The 20,718-nt window shown below is 44.6% G+C and overlaps 1 pseudogene; it reads left to right on the top strand.

Moving 5' to 3' along the window:
* The first annotated feature begins 10,675 nt into the window (after nt 1-10,675).
* On the top strand, nt 10,676-20,186 carry LOC113261597 (E3 ubiquitin-protein ligase Trim36-like; annotated as a pseudogene).
* Nucleotides 20,187-20,718: the final 532 nt, after the last annotated feature.

Raw genomic sequence — 20,718 nt, 5'->3', positions numbered from 1 at the left:
CCAATTCTGGTATAGAGGAGAAAAAAAACTGGTAGCTGACCAAACTGGTTCATTCCAAGAAGAAATTCTAAGACTTTGTCCCAAATTGGTGTTGAAAACCATCTAGGAAAGGCATATTGTGACATATCTCCATTACAGACAACTTTGGTCAAGGTCCTACCTTTCTGGGGTGCCTGGTTGGCTCAGTTGGTTAAGTGTCTGCCTTAAGGCCCAGGTCATCATCCCAGCGTCCTGGGATCAAGCCCCACATTGGGCTCCCTGCTCACTGGGGGGTCTGCTCTGCTTCTCCCTCTCCTCCCCGCTCATGCTCTCTGTAGTTCTTTCTGTCTCTCTCAAGTAAATATATAAAATCCTAAAAAATGAATAAAAAAGGTACTACCTTTCTTCCTAATAGTCAACATTTTATGGGGTTAAATAAAAACGCATTATTGAAAGAGATGGAAATGTTAGGTAGGCATGCCCAGTTTTCTGACAATATTTAAATCAATCAGAGAACACTGGAAATAATCAGGTTCCAGCAAGAGCCTACAAATGGCATCAGTCTTAGATTTTAGAGAAAATGAAAGGTAGAGCCCGTACAAAGACTTCTGTCCCTCCCCTCCCAAATACCTAGACATGGCAGATGTTATTATTATTTTTTTAATTCGTAACGGTACTAGAAAACAGAAACAGATACCCTGAGGGGGCCAGAAATTATGAGAAAGAATCCCTGAAATATGAAAAGCAGATACAGTCTTATTAACAGAGAAAGTCTACTACCTAAAAACGGGAATGACTTCAAATGTGCTCCTGGCTCAGGAAGGGCAGATACACGGAACAGGAAGAGCCCTAGGCTCCCAGAAAGTGATTAGATGGGATGAATGTGAACATTAAAGCAAAATTGCTGGAGAACATGTTAGTACATCATATTAAGTAATGTGTTAGTAGAATTATATATGCTAACCGAGCAGGGTTTACGCCAGGAGAGCTTCCATATTGAAAAACTAGACTAATGTAATTAACTCTGTTACTAGATTAAAAATGGAAACCCTGTAATCATGTAAATAGATGTCCCAGAAAACATTTGATAAAATTTAGCATATATAATATAAAATTTTTTTTAGCATACAAGGAATAGAAAGAACCCTCTTAACCTAATACAGAATATTAATCCCAAATCCTTAGGCCAACAAATCTTCAACTACAGAGGATTCTTTCCATTAAAGTCAAAAATAAGGAAGGATGTTACCACTTCATTATCCTACGTTATGCTAAAAGTTCTAACAAAATAAGGGGGAAAAAACCCTCTAAATATTGTCAAAGAATAGGAAAAAATGACCTAGAGATATATTCAGAAAGTGTAATTGTCTTTTTAAAGAATTCCAGGAGAATCAACTAACCAACTATTAGAAATAACTAGAGAACACAACAAGGTGACCAGAAAGAAGGTAACAAAAAATGCTTAGCTTTCCAAAAAAAAAAAAGAAAGAAAGAAATTCATGGCCTTCCAACATAGTAGTAATATCCATGTAAAGGTCATTGCTATGGACTGAATGTTTGTGTCCCCTCGAAAATTCACATATTGAAATCCTATCCCCATTGGGATGTAGGGCCTTTGGGAATCGGTTAGGTCATGAAAGTGGCACCCTCATGAATGGGATTAGTTGCCCTTATAAAAGAGAGCCCTGAACGCTCTCTTGCCCCTCCCTCCATGTGAGAAGACGGTGCGCAGACAATGTGGTCTACTGTGGCTAGGTGTGGACCTCTTTGGGTCTATCTTCTTGGAGTTCATTGAGTTCTTGAATGTGTAGGTTAACGTGTTCCATCTATTTTGAAAAGTTTTTAGCCATTATTTCTCCAAATATTTTCTTTACCTTCCTCTTTTTCTCCTCTCTTTCTCAACACCATATATATATATATATATATATATATATATATATATATATATTTATATTTATATATGTATTGTATATGTTTGTATATAAAACACCATATTTATATTTATATATAAAATTTTATTTTTATTTTTTTATTTTTTTATTTTTTTTTAAAGATTTTATTTATTTATTTGACAGAGAGATAGGCAGCCAGCGAGAGAAGGAACACAAGCAGGGGGAGTGGGAGAGGAAGAAGCAGGCTCCCAGCGGAAGAGCCTGATGTGGGGCTCGATCCCAGGACTCTGGGATCACGCCCTGAGCCAAAGGCAGACGCTTAACGACTGAGCCACCCAGGCGCCCCAAAATTTTATTTTTATTTTTTAAAAGTTTTTATTTTGATTCCATTTGGTTAACATACTGTGTAATATTAGTTTCAGGTGTACAATATAGTGATTCAGCACTTCCATATATCACCCGGTGCTCATCACAAGTGCCCTCCTTAATCTCTATCCCCTATTTCAGCCATTCCCCACCCCCTCCCCTCTGCTGACCATCAGTCTGTGCTCTGTAGTTAAGAGTCTGTTTCTTTGTTTGCCTCCGTCTCTCTTTTCTCCCCCTTTGCTCATTTGTTTTGTTTCTTAAATTCCACATAGGAGTGAAATTGTATGGTATTTGTCTTTCTCTGACTGCCTTACTTTGCTTAGCATAATACTGTCTGGCTCCATCCATGTCCTTGCAAATGACAATGATTCCACCACATCTTTATCCATTAGTCAACTGATGGACACTTGGGCTGCTTCCATTATATATATATGTGTGTGTGTGTGTGTGTGTGTGTGTGTTTATATATATATATAATTTGTATGCTATATAAAAACAAGAGTATCGATATAGCATAAATTATTCAAGCATTCCTTAAGTGGTGAAATGAAATTTCTTCCAGCCCTTTACCATTATAAACAATGTTCCAATGAACATATTTATATATGCCTCCTTGAAGGGTGCTTCTCTGAATAGATACTGAAAAGTGAAATTGCTGAGTCACTTAACATTGTAATCACTGTTGCCAAATTGCTCTCCAAAGTAGCTGTTTCAGTACTCAAAACTGGAAATTCTTAAAGGGACACATTTCCTTACACGCTTAGAAAATTTTTAATTTTCAAATCCTTTTAATTTCTGGTAATCTAATGAATGAATGAATGACTGATGATGTCTCATGGTTTTAATGTCTGTTACCCTGATTACTTTTGTGGCTCTGCATCTTCTCATGGTTATTGGTCATTTGTTTTCCCTCATTTACAAATAATTTGCCCATATCCCTTACCCGTTTTTCTGTTGGACTATGTGTTTTTTTCTTATTGATGTATAGGAGTTTATTATATATATATAATTTTTTTTTTTTAGGTTTTATTTATTTGAGAGAAAGAGAGAGAAAGAGAGTGTGCGGGCTGGGGGAGAGGCAGAGGGACAAGCTGACATCCCGCTGAACAAGGAGCCCGATGCAGGGGTTCAATCCCAGGACCCTGATATCATGACCTGGACTGAAGTCAGATGCTTTTTTTTTTTTTTTTAATATTTTATTTATTTATTCGACAGAGATAGAGACAGCCAGCGAGAGAGGGAACACAGCAGGGGAGTGGGAGAGGAAGAAGCAGGCTCATAGCGGAGGAGCCTGATGGAGGACTCGATCCCATAACGCCGGGATCACGCCCTGAGCCGAAGGCAGGCGCTTAACCGCTGTGCCACACAGGTACCCCTGAAGTCAGATGCTTAACTGACTAGGCCACCCAGGCGCCCCATTATTTATATATTCTTAAATGTATCCTTTTATCTGTTATATATATTACAAATATTTTCTCCCAGTCTCTCTGATTGCTTTTATCTTTTTACCTTGTACAGACTTTTCTCATCAGTATTCGATTTGCCTATCCTATTACTGCTGATATTTTTAGAAAATAATTGTAAATCTTGTACGATCTAATCATGGGCTTTGAATCTAGAGTTTTCTGTCTTCTGACTCTATGGAGTCTTTATTCTGTCTATTCTTATACCAATCATTTTAATTATTATGGCTTCATTTTTGTAGTTGATAGAACGTTGTTCTATTATCAATTTTGGGGGCCATTCTTATGCCTTTCTCTTTTGAATTAACTTTAGAATTATCTTGACCAGGGGCACCTGGGTGGCTCAGTCAGTTGAGCATCCGACTCTCGGTCTCGGCTCAGGTCTGCATCTCAGGGTTGTGAGTTCAGGCCCCACGTTGGGCTCCATGCTGGGTGTGGAGCCTACTTAAAAAAAATTTTTTTTTAACTCGACCGGTTCCTGGAAAATTCTTAATATTTTTATTTTATTTTTATTGTGATTGTTTTGGATTTACAGCTAAATTAAAAGATTGAAGGAGTTCATGGCTAATAGCTTGTCTTATAAGGTACACTACAGGAAGTCTTCTGGGTAAAAGGAAATGCTTACAGATAAAAGAAACGATAAGGACCGGAAATTATAACCCTCTGAGTGAATTAATTGTAAGTTAGTTTTTTCTCTTCTCTTGATTTCTTTAAAGAACACACAGTCTTTTGTTAGATTGTGTAAAGTGATACTTGTAACACTTGGGATTATAGCATATATAGATGTGAAATGTGATAATGAAGTGGGAGGATTAGCACTGCATTGGAAAGTTCCTGTGTTTTACCAGAATTTAAGTCAGTATTGACCTAGTGTAGATTGTGAACAGTTAATATTTTTTAAAAAGATTTATTTATTTGAGAGAGAGAGAAAGAGAGGGGGGAGGGGCAGAGGGAGAAGGAGAATCCGAGGCAGACTCCCCACTGAGTAAGGAGCCAGTCGTGAGCCCGATCCCAGGAACCCAAGATCATGACTGAGCAGGAACCAAGAGTCAGATGCTTAACCTACTGAGCCATCCAGGCGCCCTGTGATCAGTTAATATTTATAATGAACTCCTACAGTGACTATTAAGAAATAAAAATGTTAAAAATCAATGGAAGAATGGGACAGGTGTACTAAAAAGTATTTCACACAAAAGAAGACAGGAAAGGAGGAACAGCAGAACAAAGAAGAAACCAACTTTACCTAACTGATTCATGGAACACTCTACAACCGCAGAACACACATTCTTTGGAAGCACACGTGGAATATTACCTCAAATAGATGATATTCGAGGCCGGGGTCAATAACCTACAGCCCCACGGCCAGCCACCTAAATTGTTAAAACCATTTTTAAGTGTACAATTCAGTGGGATTAATTACATGCATAATGAGCAACCATCACCATTAACCACACCCTAAACTTTTTCATCATCCCTGACATAAACTCTGTCCCCATTAAAGAGTAACTCCTCATTCCCCACTCCCTCTAGCCCTTCTAATCGACTCTGTATCCCTATAAATTGGCCTATTCTAGGTATCTCCTATATGTGAAATCATACAATATTTGTCCTTCAGTGTCTGGCTTATTTCACTTGGCATAATATTTTCAAGGTCCATCCATACTGTAGCGTTTATCAGAAATACATTCCACTTTATAGCCAAGTAATATTCCATTATATGTATATACCACATTTTGTTTACCACTCATCTATTGATCAACACTTGGGTTTTTATCTTTTGATTATTGTAAAAAAAATGCAGCAGTGAACACTGTGAATAAGTATCTGGGTTTTTGGGGGTTTTTTAAAGATTTTATTAATTTATTTGTTAGAGCACAAGAAGGGGGAGCGGAAGACAGAGGGAGAAGCAGGCTCCCTGCTGAGCAAGGAGCCCAATGCAGGACTTGATCCCAGGACCCTGGGATCATGACCTGAGCCGAAGGCGGACGCTTAACCAATTGAGCCACCCAGGCGTCCCAGTATCTAGGTTTTTGTTTTTGTTTGTTTTTTAAGTATCTGTTTGAGTCCCTGTTTTCAGTGCTTTGGGGTATATGCCTGGAAGTTGGATTGCTGGGTTGTATGGTAAGTTTAAGTGTAACTTCTGGAGGGACCACTAAACTGTTTCCTATAATGGCTCCACTGTTTCACATTTCCACTAGCCATGGGTTCCAGTTTCTCCAAATCATCACCATCATCTCCAAATCATCATTTTCCATTTTTGTTTGTTTTAATTACAGCCCCCCTAACAGGTATATGAAGTGGAATCAATTGCAGTATTGATTTGTATTTCTCCAATGACTGATGATGTTGAGTATCTTTTCACGTGGCTATTCAGCTGCCTGTTTTTGTAAATAAGTGTTTATTGGAACATGGCCTTACCCACTTGTTTACTGATTGTTGAAGCTGGCTTGCATCCTGTAACTGCAGTGGCAAGTAGGCAAAAAGACTGAATGGCTGCAAGTGTCAAATGTTTAATTGATATCTCACCCATTAAGAAACAATGTGCTAACTCCCAAGTTAGACCACAAAAAACGCCTCAGTATATTTTAAAAACACTGAAATCAGGGGCTCCTGGGTGGCTCTGTCAGTTGAGTGTCCAACTCTTGGTTTTAGCTCAGGTTATGATCTCGGGATCCCAGGATCGAGCCCTGTATTGGGCTCCTTGCTCAGTAGGGAGTCTGCTTGTCTCCCTCTCCCGTTGCCACTCCCCCTGCTCATGCTCCCTCTCTGGAATAAATAAATAAGTCTTTAAAATAAAAACACTGAAATCATTTAAGTCATGGTTTTTCAAAACAGATTAGAAATCCCACAGAAATATGAGAAATCTAAAATATTTGGAAAGTTGGAATTATTTGGAACATAAGCAACATATTTCTGAATAACCCATGGGCCCTTGTGAAGAAATGCCAAGGGTAATTTAGAAAACATTTCTAAGGGGCAAAAGAAAAAACGGAGAGAGAGAAATAAGCCATAAGTGACTCTGAATGACAGAGAACAAACAAACAGGGTTGATGGAGGGAGGTGGGTGGGGGATGGGGGATGGGCATTAAAGAGGGCACTTGTGATGAGCACTGGGTGTTGTATGTAAGTGATGAATCACTGAATTTTACTTCAGAAACCAATATTGCACTATATGTTAACTAACAAAATTTAAATTTAAAAGAAAATATTTCTTAGTGAAAACAAAAATACATCAAAATTTATGGAATATAGCTAAGTCAATACCACATGGTTAAAGACTGAATGCTTTTCTCTCATGTGATTGGGAATAAGGCAAGGATGTCCACTGTTGTCATGTTTATTTGATATTGTACTGAAGGTGCTAACCAAAGTAATAAGGCAAGAAAAATAAAGACCGGAAAGGGAATAGTAAAACTTGTTTAATTACAGATAATATGATAAGAAATCTACAAACAAAACCTACTGTAATTAATAAGTGAGTTTTATAACATCGCCAAGATACAAACTCATTATGCAAATATTAGTTGTATTTCTATATGCAAGCAGTGAACAACCCAAAAATGAAATTAAGAAATCAGTTTCATTCACAATAGCAAAATATTCAGGAATACATGTAGCAAAAGGAGGGCAATATATCCAACACCAAGAACTATAAAGCATAGCTAGGAGAAGTTAAAAACAATCTCAAGAAATGAGAGATATTCCAATGGTTTAAAACTGGATTGGGCGCCTGGGTGGCTCAGTCAGTTGAGTGTCTCCCTTTGGCTCAGGTCATGATCCTGCATTGGGCTCCCTGCTCTGTGGGAAACCTGCTTCTCCCTCTCCCTCTGTCTGCCACTCCCCCTGCTTGTGCACATGTGCTCGCTCTCTCGCTCTCTCTGTCAAATAAATACATAAATATATAAATCTTTTTTAAAAACCGGATTATGAGATGATAGCACAACTCCATAATTTAATTTAAAAAAAGCTCAACTGTCCACTTAAAATTGGTGGATTTTATGGAATGTAAATCATGCCTCAACAAAGCTATTTAGAAAGAAAAAAAGAATTGGGTTTTTAAAATGACCTTTCTGGGTATAGGTGCTAGGATGCATTCATATCCAAAAGCCAGATTTTATGCTTGCACTTTCGAAATAAAAACCTTTGCAGTAAATATGAGCTTTTATTGGGGCCCCTGGCTGACTCAGTTGGAAGAGCGTGCAACTCTTGATCTTGGGGTTGTGGGTTCGAGCCCCATGCTGGGTGTAGCAATTACTGAAATAAATAAAAACTTTTTTAGAAATAGAAAGGTTTATTAAAACCAAGATCTTTGTAGATTTCTTATTCCAGCCTCTCACTCTTAAACTGCCAAGTAGTCATCATCATAGATTTCAGCCTTCTAAGCTTTCACAAACACGTGTGTCCACAGTTTTAAAAAACTTGAAACGTGTGTTCTGTCAGTATTTGTTAAAACTATTATGTGTTCTGTTGTTTCCCATCGGAAGGAGAACGTAGGGCGTTGTGGATGAAAATGAAGTCAAGACTGTGTATCTCTGTGAGTTAGACTTATTTCAATAATTGGCCTGGCAATGGAGCAGTTGTATTGAAAACTTCTCCATTAGGTGGAAGTTGGCAATTAGAGGGTTTCCCACAGCAACACACCTTTTCCTATTGCTCTGTGTGAAAGCGTCACACATTACATAATCCCTCTGTTAAATATCTTTCTCTTAGGTAAGGAAGTTCCCTGTGAAGCAGCATCTGTCCTGTGAGTTTCCTTATGTTTGAGAAACGTGAATTAACCTTTTTCTTAATTTTTCGTTCCTTTGAGGAATGAAGCTTAATTGGTATCAGTGTCTGTGATATTATTAATCTTCATTTGTTCTTGGAAATGATAAAGCGCCTTGTGTTTGGTACCTATTGACTGTCTGTCCCTGTGTCTTTGAAGTCCACGCATAGAATTGCGGGAGCGACTTCAATGTGGTCTTCGTTTTGAATGCCTGGCATCTTTGAAAGGTCTTCGATGCTCCCTAGTGCCTCACAGGCTGACAACAATCAGGGTGGTAAATGCCACCAGGCATCTGAGAAATGCCAGGACCCAGCCAAGGTTGTAACTTCTGAACTCTTGAGGGCAATTCCACTCCCTGCTCTTGCAGCAGGTGATTTTAAGACCCTTGCCCCCCACCCCTGTCTTGGTCTTGGGTAGGAATCCAGGCAACCGAGAGGGATATTTTATCTCCTAATAGCAAATGATCAGGTGGACAGACCTTTTGTAATAGCAACTGTTTTCAGGGAAAAGAGTGGCAGGTAGGGCTGCCGGATGGCACAGGGATCCTTAGATCAGAGATCTTAGCATTAAGAGCAGGAAGGGTTAGAGACCAGTTCAAAACCAGTCATTTCACAGAAGAGAAAAGCGAAACTCAGAAAATTGAATGGACTTACCCGAGGGATAGCAGACGCTAACAGTTTCCTACCCAATATCTGTTTCTTCTTTAATAACAAGTCCTTGATTTTGTTTAGAGTGGCAATGTTCCCAGAGTGAAATCATCACCTTGCCAGCCTTCCTTGAAGCTAGGGGTGGACCTAGGACCCAGTTCTCACAAGGGGTATGTGGAAGTCATTGGGTGGGGTGTGAGGGAAAGCTTTTGAAGAGGGAACATTGGCTTATATGCCCTCTTTGTCTCTACTTTCCTCCTCGCTCGTAATGCTGACGTTAAGATTCGTTGTTCATTTCTAACACTGGTTTTTATCAAGTGCCAGAATCCATTCTGGGCACGAAGAGCTTTGACTCTGACAGCAGTATATCTGTCGGGTATTGCTAATATTAGGGAAGAATCCATTCAGAAATGCTACCGGCCTTATTTCTACTCTCAATGCTCCTAGTTTTCTTATAGAAGCAAAGAGCACACAGGACGTTGCACAGAGCTTGAAAAGGACAAGAAGCTTCCAAGCAAGAGCTATTCTGTATGATTGTGTCATACCTTCTACTAAGCCCCAGCTAGGAATACCCAGCATCGCATATTTTGCTGCTTTGCCCTGAGGCTATCAGCATCAGCTCATAGAGGAATGTAACACGTTGAAGGCGTAGCAAAGTTCTGGGAGAGGAACAGTCAAGGAGCAGCATTAATGGAGCTCTGAGGAGAGGTGCACTAGGGGGAAATGCAAGAACTTGTTAGATAGCTTTCCGGATCAGGGGGGCAGAAATTCGAAAATGACCCACGGAAGAGGCAAAAGAGGAAAAGCCCCTGTGTCTTCTCAAGTCTCCAAAACTGCTGTGTGTCAGCACAACGGCTCATTTCCAAACACCACCCTGCCCAGGGATGCCGAGCCCCACGCCAGCCTCTGCCAACCCGCTGAAGGAAAGTGGCTTCGCTCTTGTAGAGAATCTCGTATTCGTGTCTAATCCAGTTATCGCTGGCAGATTTTGTTTGTTTTTGGGGGAAAACTCAAGCCCTTATCACTTTCCTCCTTTTCAAGAAGGATAAGAGACAGCCTACAAGCGGAGTAATAGACCCAGGCAGCCTCCTTAAGCCAAGTTCTCTTTTCAAGGGAAGCAAAGGTTGTCAGGTATGAATGAAGCAGAGAGAAGACGGACAGACCATTTCAGCAGCAGCCTCCTAGGGGAGCTGCTATTTTAAAAAGAAGTATGAAATGTGAGAGACATGCTCTGAATGTGTAACTCAATTAATGAAACGAGTAGTTGGAAAAATGAGTTAGTCGTAACTAAGGGTGACAGGGTTTGGGCAGGAACCTTGCTGGCAGAAATGGTGCTTGCTTTTTCCTTTAATTAAGGGAAAGTCGAGTATCAGGAGGATAGAGATATACAATCGCTCTTACACACTTAGAGTGTTAAAAATACAATCCTTGTATTTGTTCTCATCTCAGAAGCGCTGGGCTCGGGCTTTGTTACCTATTGGATTTCAGGAAGGCTGACTTGAGATGCGGCGTTGCCATTTCCTGGGCCCTCGCTTTTTTTTTTTTTCTCCCGGCGCCGGCAGCCAGATCCTTTGTTGTTGCCTCCTCTGCATTCAGTCTCCCTGGCCTCGCACCTCCAGACAGTGTGTTGGGGGTTTTTCCCGGTCCTCGCGCCGGGGGCTCCGGAGGGTCACCTTCCCCGGCATCGGCGGAAGGACCAATCTGACCCTCCCTGGAGGGGTAGGGGGGGGTGTCCGGCCTGGGACCGCGCCACGCCGGGGGCGGACCCGCTTTTGTGTCGCTGTTTGTCTCTGCAGCCGCCCGACCCCGGGCAGGAGGCGCGCCGGCCGCGACCCCCGAGGAGGCGGGGCCTCGGCGGCGGGCTCCGCCTGGTGTGTATTTCACGGCCGCGGCCGCCGCCGCCCTGGTTTGTTCCGATACTCTGCCCTGCCCGGACCGCGGTACCCCGGAGCCCAGGACGCCGGACGCGGCTGCCCGCGAGCGTTCGATGGCCTCCATCCCACCCAGCCGTGCTCTGGGCTTCCCCCCCAGCTTGCTGACTTTTCCTGGTTAACCGCATCCTGGAGCGGCGCTTGGCAAAACTCAGAATAAAGCGGGGGGGGGGGGGGGATAGAATACATTCGATGCACCCGCCTGGGTCCCCCAGAGTTGGTGAAGGGACGTAACCATGTCTGAGTCGGAGGAGATAAGTGAGTTTGGCTACATCATGGAATTGCTGGCCAGAGGCAAGGTAAGTGCTGGGGCGCGAGGTGTCGCGGCCTGGGACCCCACCCTGGGCGCTACCTGGCCTGTCGTTGTGGGCGTCCCGGTCCCTTCCAGCGCCCGCGGAAAGCGGGGGCCGGAGCCCCGGGTCCGCGCTCCCAGCCAGGGCGTCCCAGCAGCTGCAGAATGCAAAGTAGCCGCCTTTTCTTTATCGGCGCGGCATCTCTGAAATGAGCCAAGGGGACTTGGCCAGCTGGGCGACTGCGGGGGGCTCCCGGGAAGGCGAGGGACGAGAGCTCAGCTCGCGGAGATGGACAGGAGGGTGGGGCGTTGGCCGTGGGGGCACTCCGCGACGCCCCCAGGGCTCCCCACGCGTGGTGACTTCGAGTGGATGACCTCGAGCGTCCAGGCGCGAAGCGGGGAGAGGGGCTCGGACTAGCAGGCGAATAGTCGGGAGGGCGGGGTCGGGTTCAGCGCGCAGGGCGACCGTATAGCGGGTAAATAGGGACAGAACCCCAGTTGGCATGGTCTTGGCGTTTTCAGCCCTCCTTCCAGGTCTCTAGCCCCCACTGCCCCGGGCCGAGAATACTGCAAGCAGCCTGCCTTTGGAAGGGAGGGGGGATGCCAAGGAGCCGGATTTCAGCCCGGCACCTGTCCGGGAGCGGCTTCGAAATCGTGGCTGGCGCCGTCGGTGGCACCTCGCGACCACGCCCGCGGCCAGCCCGGGTGGCGCCGCGCCTCGGCAGGCCTGGCGGGAGGCCGGCCTCCGCGCTGCATCGGAGAAACCATCCCGGGAGGCTCCTAAGTGGTTTGCCGGCGGGACGTGTCGGGAAATGCAAAGGCTGCCCCGGGCGCGCTCAGCCAGGATTCGCAGCCCGCGGGAAAGCGAGAAACGGCGTCTGCGTTTGCCCGGCGCACCTAGAGTTTCGAGATAGTGCCGGCACGCGAGAAAAGGACTTCCTGCGTGCGGTCATCAGAAGCAAGGATGATTCTGCAGCTCTGAAACTTTAGGCGCACACCCCACCAACCCCAATTCCACTAGGTTTTAGCTTCAGGGCGGCCAGTCCCGCGGCTCCCGGAGCTGGTTGATGCACTCCCAGATTCAAGTGTCCCGGGCGAGCCGTGCGCCTCCCGGAATTCTCTCTCCTGCTCAGCAAACACGGGATACACTCGGAGGAAATAGAATGCTTATTCACATTTCGAAGATGGGGGCTGTGCTTCGGGCCACCCCTGCCATTTGCACCCCGGGATCAGAAGTACACGTGGAGAACCGGTTTTCCACTTTTCTTCCGACCCTGGGCTCCAGCCTGCACCCGGAGGGGCCTATCGCACAGGCGTGGGGACACCGGGGCCACCACATCCAAGCTCCGCATCGTCCCAAGCAGCCTCCAGTTGGCCACCCGCTGGGCCTGCGGTGCGTGCCGAAGCCCGTTCCACCCTCCGGAGGACCGAGCCTGAGGAAAGGAGAAGGCCCGAAGGAAGCGCTGGCTCAGAGGAAGAGGTTTGCAGCCGGAGGGTCATCTAAAGCGCTCAGCAGGACCGTGGCTGGCCAGGAACTCGGGGTAGGGGTGGGGAGGAAAGAGGATGCCTTTTGTTGATTACAAAATAAATGGACCACTGTCGATGGGGCCAGCAATGGGGTGACTGAGAGGTGAGTTCAGGCTTGGGGCACTCAGTCTTCAAAGTAAGTCAGAATTGCGCCAGTTATTGTAAAGAAACAACAAAACCAGAACCAGCTGGCTTCCTCCGCTGAATTTCTCTGCCTTACTCAACAGGCATTCTCATGAGGTTGGAAAGCAGGCTCTCCCTGTAAGAACTGAGCTCCTCCCTCTGCCTGTTTTGATGGGGTGGGGGGTAAGGAGTCGCCACCTAACCATTTCCGCTCAAGTTTATTCCCTGCCCACTCTCCTCATACCTCCGCCCCCACTGCTTTTAAAACCCTCCTTGTGTGTGTGATTGCACAGGATTTGAACGCCGAATGTGTCTCTGAGTATTAGCCAGGGACAAGCAGAGCTTTGAGACTGACACGCTTTATTTTCCTTTGAGAAGTCAGGTTCCACTTTGTAGCTCAGGTTTGTAAGGTAAAGGATAATGTGAAATAGCTCTAAGGACGCCAAGCCCCCTGAGTTAAATCAGGAGAGCAGAAGCCCATAATCTTCCTGCCCCCTCCCCTCCCGCCCTTCCTCTCTTCTCTCCTCCTCTGCTTCCCTTCCCTTCCTTTCCTTAGAAGACCAACGGGTTGACCATCACCCGGATTTCTTTCCCTTTTCTCTGATGGCTTTAAAACTTGACGAAATCAACACGTGCTTGTTGCATAACAGCCAGACTTTACAGAAAGTTTTACAGAGTGAAAAATGGAATTTCACTCCCACCTCCAAAACACCGCCTTCCCCAGTGGTAGCAGGTTCCCGTGGGTCTTTTTCATGTGAAATTAGCTTATTGTGTGTTCACTGAATGTGGGGAGTGAGCCTTTCATCTTAGGGTAACCTAAAACCCACACGGCAAACTTGATCAACCTCCTTGATCAGCTTATTTTACTCTATTGTGATGATGACTTTAATATTTAAAGTCCACGGGGGATCTCTGCCCTTGTGGTCTTTCTGCTCTCAAACAATACCCTTATAAGTATAGTTAATGCCTACGATAACCCTCAAGAGGTTTAAAAATCAGCATAAATGGACTTCCTTATATTTCACCATCATTCTCGAAGATACTTTTTTGGCCTTTTGTTTCTTCTGTAGCTCACCTCTTTGGACTAAAAAAGACCTTTTCAAATCTGTGGCCAATATCTAGGATTACTCAAAGCAGTGTTTTCAAACTTTTGGGCTCTAGAAGGATTTGGCTTATTAAATTTTTTTATCCTCTTTATTCACCTTTTCCCTTCACACCATCACACCCTCCTCTGGAATCACCTAGTGAAGGTATATTGATGAGGAACGTAGAAGAATTTAAATTTAATATACCTCTTTATATTTAGACAATTGAACGTACTTGTATTTATGTATAACTAGCCAGAAAGTACTTGTTCCCTGTAGTTCCGTAGTTACTATTCAGAGACCTCCAAGGAGGGCAATAGTTTGAGCAAAATAAAAGAGGCTTTGGAAAGCTTTCATTTAACTCTGGTAGAGAAACAGGCAGTGATTCCGTAATGTGGTGAATTATTACTTTTAACTTCGAACATCTCGGAGGCATAAAAAGTTCAAGAACTTTCACAAACACAAACTTTACCGTAAAGCAAGAAGATACTTGTAGTCTGAAAGAAATCGATTTAGAAGATCCTCGAATCTAGACTAATGGAAAGTCTTAAACTTCTCCTGGGACCGAAACAAAAATACCAGCAAATGATCTGTTTCAGAGGGCTCAATGGGTGGGTGCTCAACACAACTGAAATCTAAACTGGGTGATAATACTAAGGTTGGGTCCACTGCAAAGTATTCTTTAAATTTTTTTTTTTTTTTTTTTTTTTGTATCTTGGGATTGGGTGAAATGCGTGTGTGGTGGGGGGTAGGAAAGGTACACAGAAGACTTAGACTTCAGCGATATCATTTGAAACTAGCTAGTTTCGTAAATATAATTTTCCTCTGATTTTTTTACCATATTGTTCAAAAGAGTAATTTGAAAAAAGAGTATCTTAAACTACTTAGGCAAATAATGCTTAAATCATATTTTTTATGCAACTAAATGACATGTTGTATTTTCACCTGTGGGAGGGCAGGGCAATACGGATGCTTGAGGGAGACCCAAGTTTGACTCTCAAGGCTCTTCCGTATCTAGTCATGTGACCCTGCAGGTGTTTCTTAATCTCTGTGTGGAGGTGAAGAGCCCTTGTGGTTGTCACATGGCCCCTCTGAAGGGAATCATACCTACTCCCAGGGTTATTGCCAGGATTAAATTAATATTTTATGCAAAATTCCTCATACTGTTTTTGGCACATAGTAGGTCCTCAATAAACGAAAGCTATTACATCTAGCTGCTATGACAGCAGTGTTGGGTTTTGAGACACCCCTATCCAAACTGTGATTATTAACAAGAGGACATAGGGAGTTCCAGATAAAATACAGGATGTAGAATTACATTTGAACTTAAGATAAACAACAAATAATTGTCTTAACATAAATAGATCCCTTGCAGTACATGGGGCATACTTTTTAAAGTTAATTTTATTCAAATTCAATTAATTAACATAGAGTGTATTATTAGTTTCAGAGGTAGAGTTTAGTGCGTCATCAGTTGCATATAACACCCGGTGCTCATTACATCACGTGCCCTCTTTAATGCCCATCCCCCAGTTACCCCATCTCTCCACCTCCCTCCCCTCCAGCAACCCTCAGTTTGTTTCCTATGGTTAAGAGTCTCTCATGGTTTGTCTCCCTCTCTGATTTCATCTTGTTTTATTTTTCCCTCCCTTCCCCTGTGCTCCTCTGTTTTGTTTCTTGAATTTCACATATGAGTGAAATCATAAGATAATGGTCTTTCTCTGATTGACTTCTCTGAGCATAATACCTTCTAGTTCCCTGTTGTTGCAAATGGTAAGATTTCATTCTTTTTGATGGCTGAGTAATATTCCAGTGTGTGTGTGTGTGTGTGTGTGTGTGTGTACCACATCTTCTTTATCCATTCATCTGTTGATGGACATCTGGGCTCTTTCCATAGTTTGGCTACTGTAGACATTGCTACTGTAAACACTGGGGTGCAGTTATTGGGCATACTCATACTAAAAAAATGCATTATGTATCTGAAGTTCAAGCTTGTCTGGGTGCCCTGTGTTTTTGCTAAACCTAGCAACCCCAAGTGTAGGAATAACATGTAGTCAAAGGGGACTGGCTGATAACCTCTAAATATTGCCAGTGTGGTTCCCCTCAAGGTGGACAGGGGACCCCTTTGCCCACGAGGAATGCAGCCAGCACACTCCTGTCATTAATGGAACTCCTGCCAGAGCAGTACTGTGTTCTTGTCATCAGATTTCAAATTACTGGTCTGGGGCTACTGTTTAGTAAGTAAATGTCTACTGGATTTTCTCTTAAACAAACAGAAGCTTCAATGGCTGGGAAGATAAGGCTTACAAGACATCAGACATTCATGTAAGAAATGAGAGTCTGTAATCGTGTTCAACTGAGCGGAAAGACTCTAAGTGTCAAAGGAGCTCAGAGTCAGGGGAGCCGATCAATGAAAACGAGACCAATGAGGGAGAAGACTCTAGATCTGCAGGTTGAAAGATGAGTGGGATTTGGCGAGGCAATGGACATCTGAACTTCCAGCCTCCCGGGACTTCTCTCCCCTGAGGTTGTTCCCATAGAAACACTTTATGACAGGTGAGCTTGGCCTCTCATAGGCTTGGGTCAGTAATTGATATCTGCCATTCATTGTCCTTCACCTGTAACATCCTGATGCCCAGCAGTGTAAACAGCACATGTGCCAAGCTACTGGGAAACCCTGTGATTTACTTCCTTGCCGGCTACCTTGTCCCCCCCAAGTCCAGGGGCTCTCTTCATTTTGTACCCAGGTTGTCCAATGACTAGGAGTCCCCAGCAGGGGGCAACATGTGAGAGTATGTGGCCAAATCGCCTTGATAAGACTTCTTGTTGAGGACATACTAACAGAATGGTACCCAGATCTCAGACCAAACAGATCAAGAGCCAGGGGTGTCGTCCAGCACTGACCAAAATATGCACCATGGTTGTGAGCAGCTGACTCTGCCAGGAACTTAATCTCTTGTTGGGTATTAGGAGTCAGTATGGAAAGAGACCAGGTCAGTTTAGCTAGTAGTGGATAGCCTAAAGGGTAACAGGTTTACCTTTTAAATGTCAGTGAACACTTAATGAGCCGCCCCTTTACCAAGCCTGAATGGGTGTGTGTGTGTGTGTGTGTGTGTGTGTGTGTGTGTGTGTGTGTTGGGGGCGTGGCAATTGTTGGTGGTTGAAGTAGGGGGAAATTGACAACATCCTTCCCTGACCTTTTGGACTTGATGAAATAGACAGATGCAAGACAGCTCATGCCTCTGTGACGGAAGACCAATTAAGCAACAGCCATGAGATAATGTAGGCGAGAGTGTTGAAGGTCCGTGCAGTAGCTGGGGCGGTGATAGGTGCGGAGTAAGGCTTCCCCGTGTTGAACCCTGACCTGTATTTTAAAAGAAAGTCTTGGAAGAGGAGGTGCTACAATACCAAACTAGGAAGGGGTAGGTATGTGCAATGGGATAGAATGTGCAATGCCAATGGGGAGAATAATTTAAAAAAACCAAACCATACAGATGGCTCACGTCATCAGTCTTCAGGAAAGAAGCGTGGCATTCCAGGCCCTCTGCACTATACTAGACTCATTTTGTATTGCAAGTTCACCAACCCTCCTGTCACCCTTGTCCCCCAACATGCCAACATTCAAATACGTTCATTCACATGCACATATAGCCCTCCCTGTTATGGTCCCACACTAAGCTCCTTGTAGTCTAGGACCGTAGCTTACTCAGCCCCTGTCACAAATGGAGCTATAGGGACAGCGATACCCATATGGAAAGTCATCTGTAAATACCTAATTGTTAGGCTGTTATTGTAATCTAGGCACTGGGAGCAGGAGCGGAGGAGGCTTAGGGTGGGCAGGGGAACTAGCTGTGAGGATGAGAAAGGGTAGGATCTGAGAAGAAACAAGAGGATTTGAAGGCTGATGGGAGGTACAGGGGAAGCAGAGAAGAGGATTCAAAAAACAACAACACCCCCCCCCAAAAAAAAACCTAAACAAAACCCAAACCCATAGGATTTTACTTTGAGGAACTGGGAAGGATCTTGGTATCTTTGATAACGGGGAAGCTGGTATGTATGCATGTTGAGAGAAACTGATGAGGTGACTCAAAGCCTGGCAACCAAAGGAAGAGATAGAAATGACTAGAAGTGGGCAGAATGGTTTAGAATGGTGGTTTACATATCTACTCTCTTCCTACCAATACAGCCCTCCCCCCTTTTGCTTTTAAAACTTTATGGGTTAATAGTTTAAAAGAATATGGATTAAAACGTTTATGGATTAATTATGTAAATTGCATTAAAAAGTTTCCAGAAGTAAAACGTGCACCTATCATAAAGTGCAAACACTGCAATACAATGTGAGTGAAAAGTCTTTCGCACCTGATTCCCTCCCCTTCTCTCCAGTCCTGTTGCTATTTTTTGTGCTTTATGTCAGAGACTTATTTTACTTACTTATTTGCCTATATAAGCTTATATGCTGGTCTCATTTTTTTTTTTTTTTGGCCAAAGCGGCAACATAGAGAATCCGTACGGCTTTTTATCTTTTTAACACGATGTTTTAGAAATTCCACTCATCAATACATTCACTTTATTTATTTTTTAGTACGTTCATTTTAACTGCTGGTTGTACATCATGGATGATAGTTTCTATAAATAAGGCCCCAACAAGATCTTTGTACACCTTTTTTTTTTAAAGATTTTATTTATTCATTTGACAGAGAGAGACAGCCAGCCAGAGAGGGAACACAAGCAGGGGGAGTGGGAGAGGAAGAAGCAGGCTCCTAGCGGAGGAGCCTGATGTGGGGCTCGATCCCAGAACACCGGGATCACGCCCTGAGCCGAAGGCAGACTCTTTTTTTTTTTTTTTTTTCAAGATTTTATTTATTTATTCAACAGAGATAGAGACAGCCAGCGAGAGAGGGAACACAAGCAGGGGGAGTGGGAGAGGAAGAAGCAGGCTCATAGCGGAGGAGCCTGATGTGGGGCTCGATCCCATAACGCTGGGATCACGCCCTGAGCCGAAGGCAGACACTCAACCGCTGTGCCACCCAGGCGCCCCCGAAGGCAGACTCTTAACCGCTGTGCCACCCAGGCGCCCCTGTACACCTTTTTGTGCACACATGCAAGTCTTTCAGTAGGAAAATTCTTAGAAGTGGAATTGCTTAGTCAAAGGTGGTATATACGCATTTAAAATTGATAGGATTTGCAAAAATTCCCTTCCAATAAGCTGTACCAAGCTACAGTGTCACAAAAAAGCTTGACTGTGCCTGGTTCCCCCCACATTCTGGCCAAGTGTGTTAAGATAATTTTTGAACCTAGAGAATCAGGTGGAAAATGCTATCTCACTGAAGTCTGATTTGCATAATGGGAGGAGGGCTTTAAATTTATTTTCTGCCCAATATTGTCTGTACAAGTTTAATCTTTAGCTCATGTTAATGAAGCTTTCTAATCTCTTTTACTCAGTTAACTAGTTAGTTTTGGACCAAAGCACTATTCAGGTGGGCTGATGTGAGATTACAGCCAGAGGGGAATAATTTAACCCACAGACCAGTATTAAAAACAAACACTGATATATAATGCTTTTTAATGGCTGAGTCTTTTAAAAACTATATGGGAACATGGTGTGTACATGATACAGGTAACCAAATTATGCAGGTATTTGTTATTTTCCTCGTTTCCCTCCAGATTAGGGTGTTTCAGAACCTGTGAGAAGAAAGCAGCCTCAACTCCAGCACGTGGGGCCGCAGAGCGGGCATTAATCCGGATCAGAATAGTAAGGTCATTGCTCGGCAAGACCCTCACTCATCCTCTCTACACCTCAGCTGTAAACCGAGGGCATTCCATTAAAGACGAATGGTACGGTCCCTTGCCCTTCTTAAGTCCTCACTGCTACACCATGATTTAACTGCCGGGTTGGAGAAGACATTACCAATGCTGACCGTAATGTGGGAAGACGGTGGAACTTTTCACAGCCACAGACGTCTCCCAAATAGAAAAATGACAGTGGGCGTCATGTCACAACCTAAACGGGATTCCCTGCTGCAGCTGAGGTCCCTTCACCCAGCTGTTTGGGGCTCCCGTTTTCTCTGTCTCTACGGAAGGATGGAGTCAGCCGGCCGGGAAGGCAGTGGCATGGTTCCATCATACGGTTAATTTGTTCTCGGTTCGCAGTGAAACGAGACACGAGAAAGGCACTTGAGAGCCGTGGCAGGTGAATCTGGCGCAGCTGGTCCCTGAGCCGGCCAAGCGCCGCGTGGGTGCGCGGGTGCAGCCGGAGCAGCCCAGGACCCGCGGCGCCCATTTGCCCCGCGCCCCCCGTCCCCAAAGGGGCACCGCAGGGCGGCTGTCCGGGGTGGGGAGGGGCGCTCCCGCGTCGCCAGCTCTGGACTCCAACCCCACGCCACTTGGCGAGAACGTGTCGTGCGTGACAGCGCCGCGCCCTGGGGTGTCAAAGCAGAAGCGGAATACGTGTGGTTGGCGACCAGTCGGGGATGTGAAGTTCACCCGACGAACTGGGCTGGAAGAGAAGGAGGAAGAGCCGGGCGGAGACAGGGACCCACCAGGGGAACCCCCGGCCCGGGAAGGGGTAGGGCGGGCGGGATCTCGCGGCGGTCGCGTCCCCGGCGCGCGGCTCTGCTGCGGTGGGTGCGACGGCTCCGGGAAGGCGGC

This window comes from Ursus arctos, unplaced genomic scaffold, assembly GCF_023065955.2.
Source record: "Ursus arctos isolate Adak ecotype North America unplaced genomic scaffold, UrsArc2.0 scaffold_5, whole genome shotgun sequence".
In the NCBI taxonomy this organism is placed as follows: Eukaryota; Metazoa; Chordata; class Mammalia; order Carnivora; family Ursidae; genus Ursus; species Ursus arctos.
This window is presented reverse-complemented; position numbering and strand designations above follow the sequence as displayed.